This window comes from Nyctibius grandis, chromosome 13 (assembly GCF_013368605.1).
Source record: "Nyctibius grandis isolate bNycGra1 chromosome 13, bNycGra1.pri, whole genome shotgun sequence".
In the NCBI taxonomy this organism is placed as follows: Eukaryota; Metazoa; Chordata; class Aves; order Nyctibiiformes; family Nyctibiidae; genus Nyctibius; species Nyctibius grandis.
The window spans coordinates 1,554,601-1,564,886 of NC_090670.1; positions in this window are offsets into that span (position 1 = coordinate 1,554,601).

Sequence of the window (10,286 nt, forward strand, 5' to 3'; positions counted from 1 at the left end):
TAACCTAGAAACCACTGTCTAGCCTTCTTAAGGAAATGTTAAAAGCGAGGGGGGAAAGAACTGCGTGTGACTGGACAACCTCCAGGCTCTACATACATAGCTTAACTGTAATCCGAGCATAATGGGTGTCTTTTTCTAAGCGAAACCAGTGCCAATGCTTACAAATTTCTGTTTGCAGTTTTATGGGGCAAGAGCTGTGGTCGATATTCTCACATAAAATGTAATACTATCATCATGTGCCAAAATGCTAACTGAAAAGATTCATTATTTTGTAATTTAATACCTTATAAATTATATGGAGATCATATGTTGACTGACACTCACATCTGGTAGGATAGTTCTTGACTCTTCTCTTTTTCTAGGTCAGGTATACCAAGTAAATGCTCTACGGTTTGTGTATAAATAACCAATTATGTATTCAGAGAAGAAAAGTAATTTTTCAGATGTTGGTAAAGCCAAGCTGGAAGGAACGATGGTGGTAAAAAAAAGTGGATTCACAGTTTTCTGGCTGAGGTGCAGATGAGTGTTCCTTCTCCCTGTCTGACAAAGGGCTATTGTCAGCAAATGGCACACACCACAACTACGAGTTTAAAAGCAAAAATCAAAATTAATTAGAAGTCGATGCCTTTATCTGGCTGAAGCTGAGACAGGGCCCAGCAATCCTCTCAGATGCTAAACACGCAGCATTAATCAAGGATTTCATTGCTCCCTGCCAGCTCAACTTTTCCTATTCCCCAGGTCTTCATATGTGATTCATTCACTGTAATCTCACCACATGCTTTGCAACTCATTGCCCTGCTGGAAAGCTGAAGCTCTGTGCCCAAATTCTCACCTTTGTATATGCACACCTGCACAAAATGCCACGCCAATCTGGGTTTTCACGGGAGATGTCACGACAGGAGGAAGCAAGGCCTTGTATTACAGTCACCCTGAGTGACCCTCCTCTTACAGCAGGCTTTTTAGTCACACAACAGGCTCTACATCAGACGAAGGGTGCCAAGCATTTGTGGGACAGCATAAATCTTCACCAGCTTTGTAGAATCAGTGCAAACTACCCAGGCTCAAGTCTGTGAAATGCAAGGGCAAGGAGGCAGCACAAGTCACTTATGAAAGTCCTGTACTGGCTCCTCAGGTAAGTAAGAAGGATAAAGAGTTCCCGTGCTGCATGTTCAAGTACACAGCTGCTCAGACAGCAAGGCTCTGCTTCTCCTAACCTTGCTCACTGCAGACCTGCTGCACGGATTCAGCCTCCAGGTCCCTCTAAAAATATCCCCATGACATTTTTAGGAAGTTCTCCTTGTGGTGCTGCAGGGGTGATGGAGTGAGACTGGCTGCTCTTCCTCCCTGCCCTCTACCCAGCAAAAACCTGCTGTGTAACCCAGAGAGGACTTCCCTCTGACAAACAGCTGGTGAGAAAAAGGGGACCTATTGTGCTGATAAGATCACACAGCACCTCTGATGATCTTCTCGAAGGTCAGTGTCCCTAAAGAGCTCCCCAGTAACACTCCACGTCATTCCCAGTGGGTGAATTTGCTGTAAAACAGGCAGGAAATTACCATCTCAGAAATGCTGTCTCAGAACAGGGACAGCAACAGACAACAGCAGCCCCTGTGAAAGTGTGTCTGCCAGAGCTCTATCTGGAGAAAGAAAAAACAGGAGGTGGGAGGGAACTGAGGGGAGCAGCCAAGGCTGTTTCCACAGCACACCTTGGGGCACAGCATGGAGATGCTCAAATTGTCATGGACCCAGGCTGCAAAGTCCAAGCAGAACAAGTAGAGCTGTGCCTGCACCCGTCGAGCAGAGCAGGGGACACACAGGAGCAGAGCAGCCAGCTTCACAAAGGTGACTGTCCTGCAGAAAGGGTGAGGAGATCCACCCTGTCCTCCTCTGCTGGTGCAGGGCACCGAAAGTCAGGCTGGATCTCACTGTGACGGCTGAGCAAGTGTAACCCTAAGCACAGGGTAACCCCAAAGCTCTGCTGCGTCCGAAAGGACGGACTGCAAATGGTTCTGTGGGTAGGATTTAAGAGCAGAAACAAAACAGTCCTCATTTCAGTAAGCAGATTATGTCGCTCAGCATTAATTTAAGAAATAGGCAGAGCTATTCTTCATAAGCTTAGAAGTCCAAGCCCTGTTTCCCCCCTCTAATGCTGGAAAAGCTGCAATTTTAACTTCTGAATGCTGACCTCAAGCTTATACCTGAGAGTCCTGCCAGGGAACAAGCTGTACATTTGCTCTCCAGCACACTCCTAAGGACCATAACTCAAATCACCCCTGAGATGCTGTGCTATGGAAAGGTCTTGTTTAGAAGATTAAGTTTGTGGGAGATTCAAGATGATGCACTCAAAGAGCCTAGACAGTGAGGAAGATCTACTCAAAACACCTTTTTTACTTCCCACAGCAGTGGTCGGAGATCCTTTTCTCCAGCTGCTGGAATCTTCTCCCTTTTGTGTTTGTTCTGTCACCATCCAGGTATATTAGTAAGGGCTCGTTCTGCCCCTTGCTGTGCTTTTTGCTGTAGATGTGAAACATAGTGAGTTTACACCAACAGAAGCGTGGAATATTGCCAGGCAGAGCTGTAGGTAGAGCAGACGTGGATGTGTGTGAAGGGCTGTGCCTGCTGGGGTGGGGGAAAGGGAAGGCAGAAAATATACAGTCTGAAGCTTGTCATTTAAGACAGTGATTTTAACCTGGATAAAATGGGCACATGTCACAGTAAAGCAAAGGGCTGTTCCTGGTTTTTCTCTGGAAAGTGTCACTTCACTTAAAAATAATGTTTAACACTGCTGGCTGTTCTTGGGTTTAATTCTTAAATTTAACTTCCACGCAAAAACAACAGGACACTCACACACCTACAACATCGGGACAAGCAAGGAGTCGGGTGGTTTCTCTTTAGGATCACTGTGCAGGTTTCCCAGAACACTTAACTGACCAGTACTTAAGAAAGCCCTGCACTAGCTTTTCTCTGCCTGGGGGATTTTGACCAATGTAAATATTATATAGAACTTCACAACACGCATGTTTTGCACTGTTTGCTCTTTTATGTATCTGTGTATCATGAAAAAGGAAAGTTTTTTCTGGAAAAACAGTATGTGTGAGTGTGCTCATTTACTCTGACTTCTATAAATACACTTATTAACTGCAATAATATTTAAGTTTTTCTCTAGACCTCTTAAGAAATTCTGTGTATATCCAGCACACACAAAGAATTTCCTGGAAACCAGAAGCATAGGAAACTGGTCGTTAGTTTTTCTTGTTTTATGCAAATCCCCCCAGCTTCTTCTGAGGCAGCGCATCATTAACTGCAACCGTCTCTGCAGTGACGGAATACTTTCTTGGAACTCATTCACTAGATCATTTCTGAGAGTCAGCATCCTAACACCACAACAGACAGATAAGACTGAAGCAGTTGCCACTGAACCTATTTTAATAAATTTGTTTCCCCAAGTTCCCGTCTCTCTCTCCTGCACAGGATGACAAAGTCAGAGCCTGGGCTGCCAAAACACCTCCTGCCCCTGCTTGCGCCTCCCACAGCCGCCCTCCCTTCAGCGTGCATGTCTGCAGTCCCTCTTCCACCCTCACATTTCCTATTTCTCCTATTTCCCATTTCTTGCTGCAAGGAGTTTTACTGTTACAGCACACTCAACCCAAAAAGAAAGCGAGAGGGCACGTATCTTCTCTAAGGGAAAAGGAAAATATCTTTCTAGACTTGATGTTTTGGATGTTACACATTAATTTCAAACTCAACCATGGCACAAAGTTTCTGTCCTCACACTAACAAAATAAAATTCATCTTGAAATATCTTTTGACCACCGTAAGAACTGTGCTGCTTCCAAAGCTGGCGTCAAGCTGTGTTATCTCTGGAAGTGAGATGGTAGAAAAGCCACCTCAGCAAAAGTGAGCATCGAGATCTTACCATATGGCACACGAACAACGCTGATTTAGCAGCTGACAGGCAATGGAGGTGTTATTTCATACGCTAAATCAATATTAGCTGCATTAGGGAGCTGCCAAAAGTGCTTTAAACAGAGGTGTCCTGTGGCACAGCATGAGATCAGCACACTGAGATATCACAGGGAGGATTGCTTTCTACTGCACAGATGTAGGGTCTTGGGTTGGGAAATACTTTTACAAATTTTACATAGGTCACACAAGTGGAAAAAAATTATCTTATATTCCAATAGTGACATCCTGACATTATTAACATGACAAATTCTAGCATGCTCTGTCACTGTCCATTACAGCCTTGTGCAGAACCTGTGCAGTAACACACTCACAACCTGGACTAAAAAACCCACCACAAGAAAGTCTTATTCTATTAGGGCCTTATTAGAATAAGAAAGTCTTATTCTATTAGGGCCTGATTCAGCAAGACCAGATGCTGACCATGCTGTTCTGGGCAAGGCAGTAGAGATTTTAGCAAGAGAATATTTTCTGTTATAATAGTATGATCTGCACCACTCGAGCAGAGCTTGAGGTTACAGTGGACTTGAGATTCACTCACACAACTGCAGAGCTATCAGAAGAGAAAGAACATTTCCTGCACGTGAGCAATATCAAGAATGCAAAATGACTTCTGAACACCAGTGTAAAGCCAGGTGTGTAACTACCTGACTGCAACCGTGCCAGGAAGTAACTTGAGAAAAACTTGTTTCGTTTTCAGATTTGTGCAGGAACAGGGTTCAGATTTATCAAACGGACAAATTTCAGTCTGAAGTCCAACAATCCTCCACTAACCTAAAAATTTTTGCACTGCCAATTACATAATTTGAAATGCATCTTCTTTCACCATTGCTCATGAGAACAATTTTTCATTTTCCAGCCCCACTCACACTTGGCGTGTGTGAAAGACATACCAGTGCGACAGAGCATCCCAACCCAAGAGGAAGGGCAATATTGGTAAGACCTGTTTGTCATGGTGTTGGTACAGCCATAAATATGTTGCCCTTTGGCAGATCAGATTCCTGTCTTGTTTGCATATATTACCTCATCTCCACAAACTAGCCCAGCAGCTAGGCACCACAGGTAGAAATGAGGAAGGGGGAGGAAGATGTAAGACACTGTCATACAGAAGTCACGTTCCCATATATTTATTCTACAACTCCCCCTTTAAACACAGCTCATGTTGGGGTAACTGATACTCTCTGAAACCAGGGTTCACAGTTCAATTGTCCCCCTCCCTTTTGTTTTTTGAGGGGTGGAGGACAATGAAACTGATTTCAGAGGCTGCCACCCGCTCTTCTCTCCACATCCCTCTCTGGCTGTTCCACTGCCCTTGAGCTGTGCAACAACTGCTTGGGAGGTCACACTGGCTACCAGATCACTGCAATGATCAGGTTTAAATATAACTCTTATTTCTATCACCTCCCCCCCAAAATGAGAGTTTATTTTTAATCTGGATCATTTAACCAGGTTCCTGTTAACAGCTTTGTCCCATCAACAGTTGTGCTGGCACAGCTGAGGGGAGGGTGTTTGAGGGGGTAGGGCAACAGGAACTTTTAAAGCCAACTTTGCAGCTCAGGTTAGTGCATCACAGAGCGCTGCTCTCAGAATAAAGGGTAGGTGTGTAGTGGAGATGGATTTTGATTTCCATGTGAAGTCTTAAATACAACACCTGAACATTTAAACTCCCTAGCTGGTAAGACTAGCACCTCACCAAAGCCATCTCATCCTTCAAGGTCAGCACAAAGGCAGCATAGCTGTAGTTCATAATTATCAAGGGTGATTTAAACACTATTTCACTGTTCAATATAGAAGTGGACCCATTGCACACATTTACACTGCATGACCTAGCTGGCTGCATACATCCCCCAGCAAACACTCACCTTCCTTACTTTGTGAGCCTGACTCACACTCCATTTTTATTTAGTTATCTGAACCTGTTTGGGTTTGCATTCCAGCTCTCATAACATCAGAGTACCTTCTGCTGATACAGCAACATGCCCTTGGAAGGAAAATAAACAATACTGTTAAAAGCATCCCTTGCAGTTATCGGGAAGCCTGCAGCTGAGGAGGGAGGTTATCACTTTATTCCTGTTAGACAAAGCAGGACAGTTTGAGTGTGCAGATCAGTCACAAGGCCAAAGAGGAAAAAAATCAGGATAACCCACTGTCAAGCAGAGAGAACAATTGCCTGAGTTCTTGAGGAGTCCTTGTATGTGACACACTGCCATGGCCTTCAGCCAGACTGATGTAAAAACTGCAGGACTGGACTGTTTTGGCTATTTAGGAATTTTAAAAATCAGATGTGGGTTTGTCTGACACCAAAGCCTCAGGCTTTGTGTGATGTAACATTTTAGTGAAGGACCCAAGGACATGCTACAGTAAGAAATGCACAATGAGCAAGTTCTTTAAAAGTAAAATAAACAGTAAACAAACTCACATAGTTACCAAGTGATGAACTCATAACAGACCCTTCAGTACATAAATCACCAGAAGTTAAACCAATATAAGCCTGCTATAAGCAGATGACTGTGTCATACTGTAGCAGGCTACTAAATAAGTTTTTAATTGTACCTTCTGCTCAGGCCATCCATCTTTTTCCACGTTGACAAGACCTACAGAACAAGATGTTGTATCAGAGTGAGAGGCTTGTTACTCATTTTAAGGGCCATGCTCAAGCATAATTCAACCCTGACAGCAATAGTTCATGTCCTCGGTGCTTGAACAGCTGCCAGACAGCAATGCCCAGTGCACACGAGTACAGGGGAGAAAGCTCACGTGTAGGGGAACCGGCACTCTGAACGATGTGCCCACCAGGCAAGGCAACAAGTCCTTACATCCAAACACCTCTTGGTGACTGTGATAACAGAAAAAAGGTCACAAGTCTGGTTCCTTCTAAATAACTTTGAATGAGTTTGCAAGATCTTTGCAAGGTACTGCAAGCTTGAAGAAACAACCTTAAAAAAGCCCCACAGACAATCAGGCTTGCTGCCTTCCAGCTCTGCTACACACAGACTGACCCAGGCATTACTGCACACCCAGGTGTAAGATCCGGGAGTGCTCGAAGTGATGCACACCCCGCACTGCTCAGCTGCTGCTCTCCTGCAAGGCACCAGACCCCCGACCTGCTTCAGAGCATGCGGTAAGACAAAACCACCAGAAATGCCCTAAGGTTTTCTCATCTCTCTATGGGTGATGGCCTGAAAGCATGTCCTCCGGTGAGTACAGTAAGGAGTCCAAGACAATCCTGCATGTATATATCTCAAGGAACTAATTTAGTCAATTCTAGAAGGAGTAGCTTGTGCTACAGAGAAGGGTAAGGATTTGAGAGGAGGAAGGCTGAGGGAGAGAGGCTGTGTGCTGGAATTAGAACGTAATTTCCCCAAATAACATATGGACTTGACTCTTCCACGGGATTTACATCCACTTGCCAAGGTGGCTAGATGCCAGCCAGCTCACACCTGAAATCCCTCTCCCTGCCTCAGTGCAGCACTGTGCTCCAGGTTTAATAAATCCCAGCTCTCGGCAGGGGTTGCTGGCTGAGGAACAACGCTGAGCTATACACAGCCCCGTTGTTTCCGTTCAGGGCTTGGCTTGCACCTGGCCAGCCCAGAGCATGAGCAGAGAGAGCCCACGCCAACTGCAAAGGCACCAAACTTCAACACGTCAGGTGCTTTTCAAACAACATTGCAATGCAATGGTTTATTACAAACAGCATTTTTTTAACCAGAACACGCTGGAAACTAGTTTTGCAAACAAGTTTTACCATCTTAGACTGGAGGTTTTATCATCTTCGACATCTTAGACTGGAGGAGGGAAGAAAATCAACCCATTGCCAAAGCGATTCCTTCTTGCCCGTGAGTCACCAGTTTGACTCAGCCTGGTGGGACACGAGCCATCTGACAACAATAGAAATTTGGCAGTTTGCATCCGAGAGTTAAACAAGCTCACGCGCCCTAAAAATAAAGCCTGCTAAGCTCCTGAAGTCGTATTTTCCTACCAAATTTCCTGCTGAGCGGTTCCAACCATCATTTGACCACATACTCCCTCATTGACAGACCTTCTTGGTTTATTGTAGCCAGAGATTTAATTAGTAAGTAAGGAAGCAAGGAATTCCTGTTGGGTTTTTTTGAGGGGGGAGTAGGAGGGAAGAACAAATGAGACAAAAAGAATCATGAGTGATGTGCACATTTTCCTGGCATCGGAGTCACTTCAGAGCAAGCGATGCTATGAAGCACACCTCCTTCCTCTGCGTGTCTCCTTTCCTTCCCTTCACAAAGTATGGTTTAAATAAAGAAACATCTGCAGAAACTCCGCAGATGAGCCCTAATCAGGCAAAGATAAATATAAGTGTATGAGGCATGCACCCAGGTGTAGGATACCAAGGGTCTTTGTGAGAAATGGGTGCCAAGTCACTTGAGCTGCAGATGAGAATTGGCAGGGAGTTCAGGGAGCCGAGCGCCTGACCCCGGCACTGGGAAAACGTGCTGCAGGAAAGTACATACTGAAGTATCACGGCACAAAAAGGACATCTCAGTAAGAAAGGAAATGCTACAAGCAAATCTATATAGCAGACATATGGAACGAGTTCCTGATTACGCAAAGAAATTCACCGTGTGCGGAGTTAACAGCTAGAGCTGGAATTACCCTTCGGTTCAAGAATGACTTGTGTTATGCGTGGGAGCTCTCAGAAGTAGGCTCCATCTAGCTCTACACCCTTCTGTCTGTATTTAGGGAGAGTCCCACGCAAGAGTCCCCATCCTGATGAGATTTGTTTGGGAAATAAGAGCTGTTAAGGGTCCCAATCTCAGACGAAGGTGCTCTCTGGATGCTTTAAAGGAGGACATGGTCTCTGCTCCTAATGGATGTGGTTCATCCTTTCCACTACAGAAGCAGCAGTCTATATACAAACAGTACAATCACCTTGATTCATGCAGTGGTTTTTAGCTATACTGTCTCACCATTAAAAACAATCTTTATCTGTGATCAACACCACAGTTGTCTGTGCTTCAAACAGGAAATCTAAGCAAACATCACGCAGGGCTCTGTAAGCAAGTGGTGACTTTTTCAGCAGCCATTGCTGGTAGTCTTCTCACACCTCTCTCCTGGACTGCTCCTTCCCTTGCTCTTCTGGTTAATATTTCACTGGGAGGAGATGGGTAACACAGGAGATTTAAAGCAGTTCCTCATAAAACCCAACTCAGTTTCATAGCCCAAGCTCCAGCAGTAAAATTTCTTCTGGTGAGGCTAAACAGACAGTTGTAGCTGGAGCAGGGTGAGACCAATGGCTGGAACAGGATATATTTTTACTGGCTTTGTCTCACTTGACTGCTACAGAAAGAAACCTAAAGGGCTCTAAGCAAGGAGCAGAGATCAAATTTACTTCCTTTTCTTGCAGAGTTTAAAGTGAAAGAGCATATTCCACAGTGCTCTCTCAGGAAGACACATCAAGCATATTTTTACTCTTTTTTTTCCCTTTCTTTTCTTTCTTTCTGCAATAGCCTGTGTGTGACTGCTCTGGACAAAGACCAGAGACAGGGCCTGGTATCTGTCTGTATCATTGGCATTGCTCTGGACTGGCTGAGTCACATCACAAAGTTCCAGAGATACATTAAAGGACATGTTCGCAGGAAGAATTCAACCAGCTAATTTCTAATGTGCTTGTCCCTGTGTGCAGAGCCAAGGGCTCTGCGAGAGGCCCATAGGCACCTTACAGAGCTGATGAAAGCTGTGTGTCTTTGGCTTTGTAACACTCTCTAAGCCAGAACTGTGAGGTGCTTATCAAATCGAGTCAGACTGTGCAGCTCAAGGTCACATCTCACTTTGCACAGGCCAGCAGAGTTGGACTGCAACCTCACACTATGGAAAAAGTCCTCCTGTCTCGGTTATTTCACAGGACTAAGGAAAAGAATTCTTTCAAACCTCTGTCTCCCCAGCCATTTTTGTAACGAAGCTCAATGTCAGAGCATTTCACACAATTTCAGACCTCAGGGAGCAATTGGCTAAAAACAAGTGATCACCGAGCTTGCCAGGTTGCCACTTAGTTTCTCAGGAAAAAAAGCTGGTGGTAGGGAGCGGGTTTCTGATTCATGCTCTTCTGCTGACACTGGGAACATGAAAAGCCAGTGAGGAAGGAAGCTTCACCCCCATATGGAAAACAATGTTTTAACTGACGAAACACAGGGTAAATCGAAATACAAAGGGATGCAGATAATTCAGAAGTTGAATGACTGTGTAGCTAGCAAGCTCCAGTGGTATTTTGGAGACCATCCTGAAAAAGGCTATTTATTCCTAGCACCATAGCAACAAAAAATAGGTTTGTGTTAGCTCTTCTTGTACTGCAG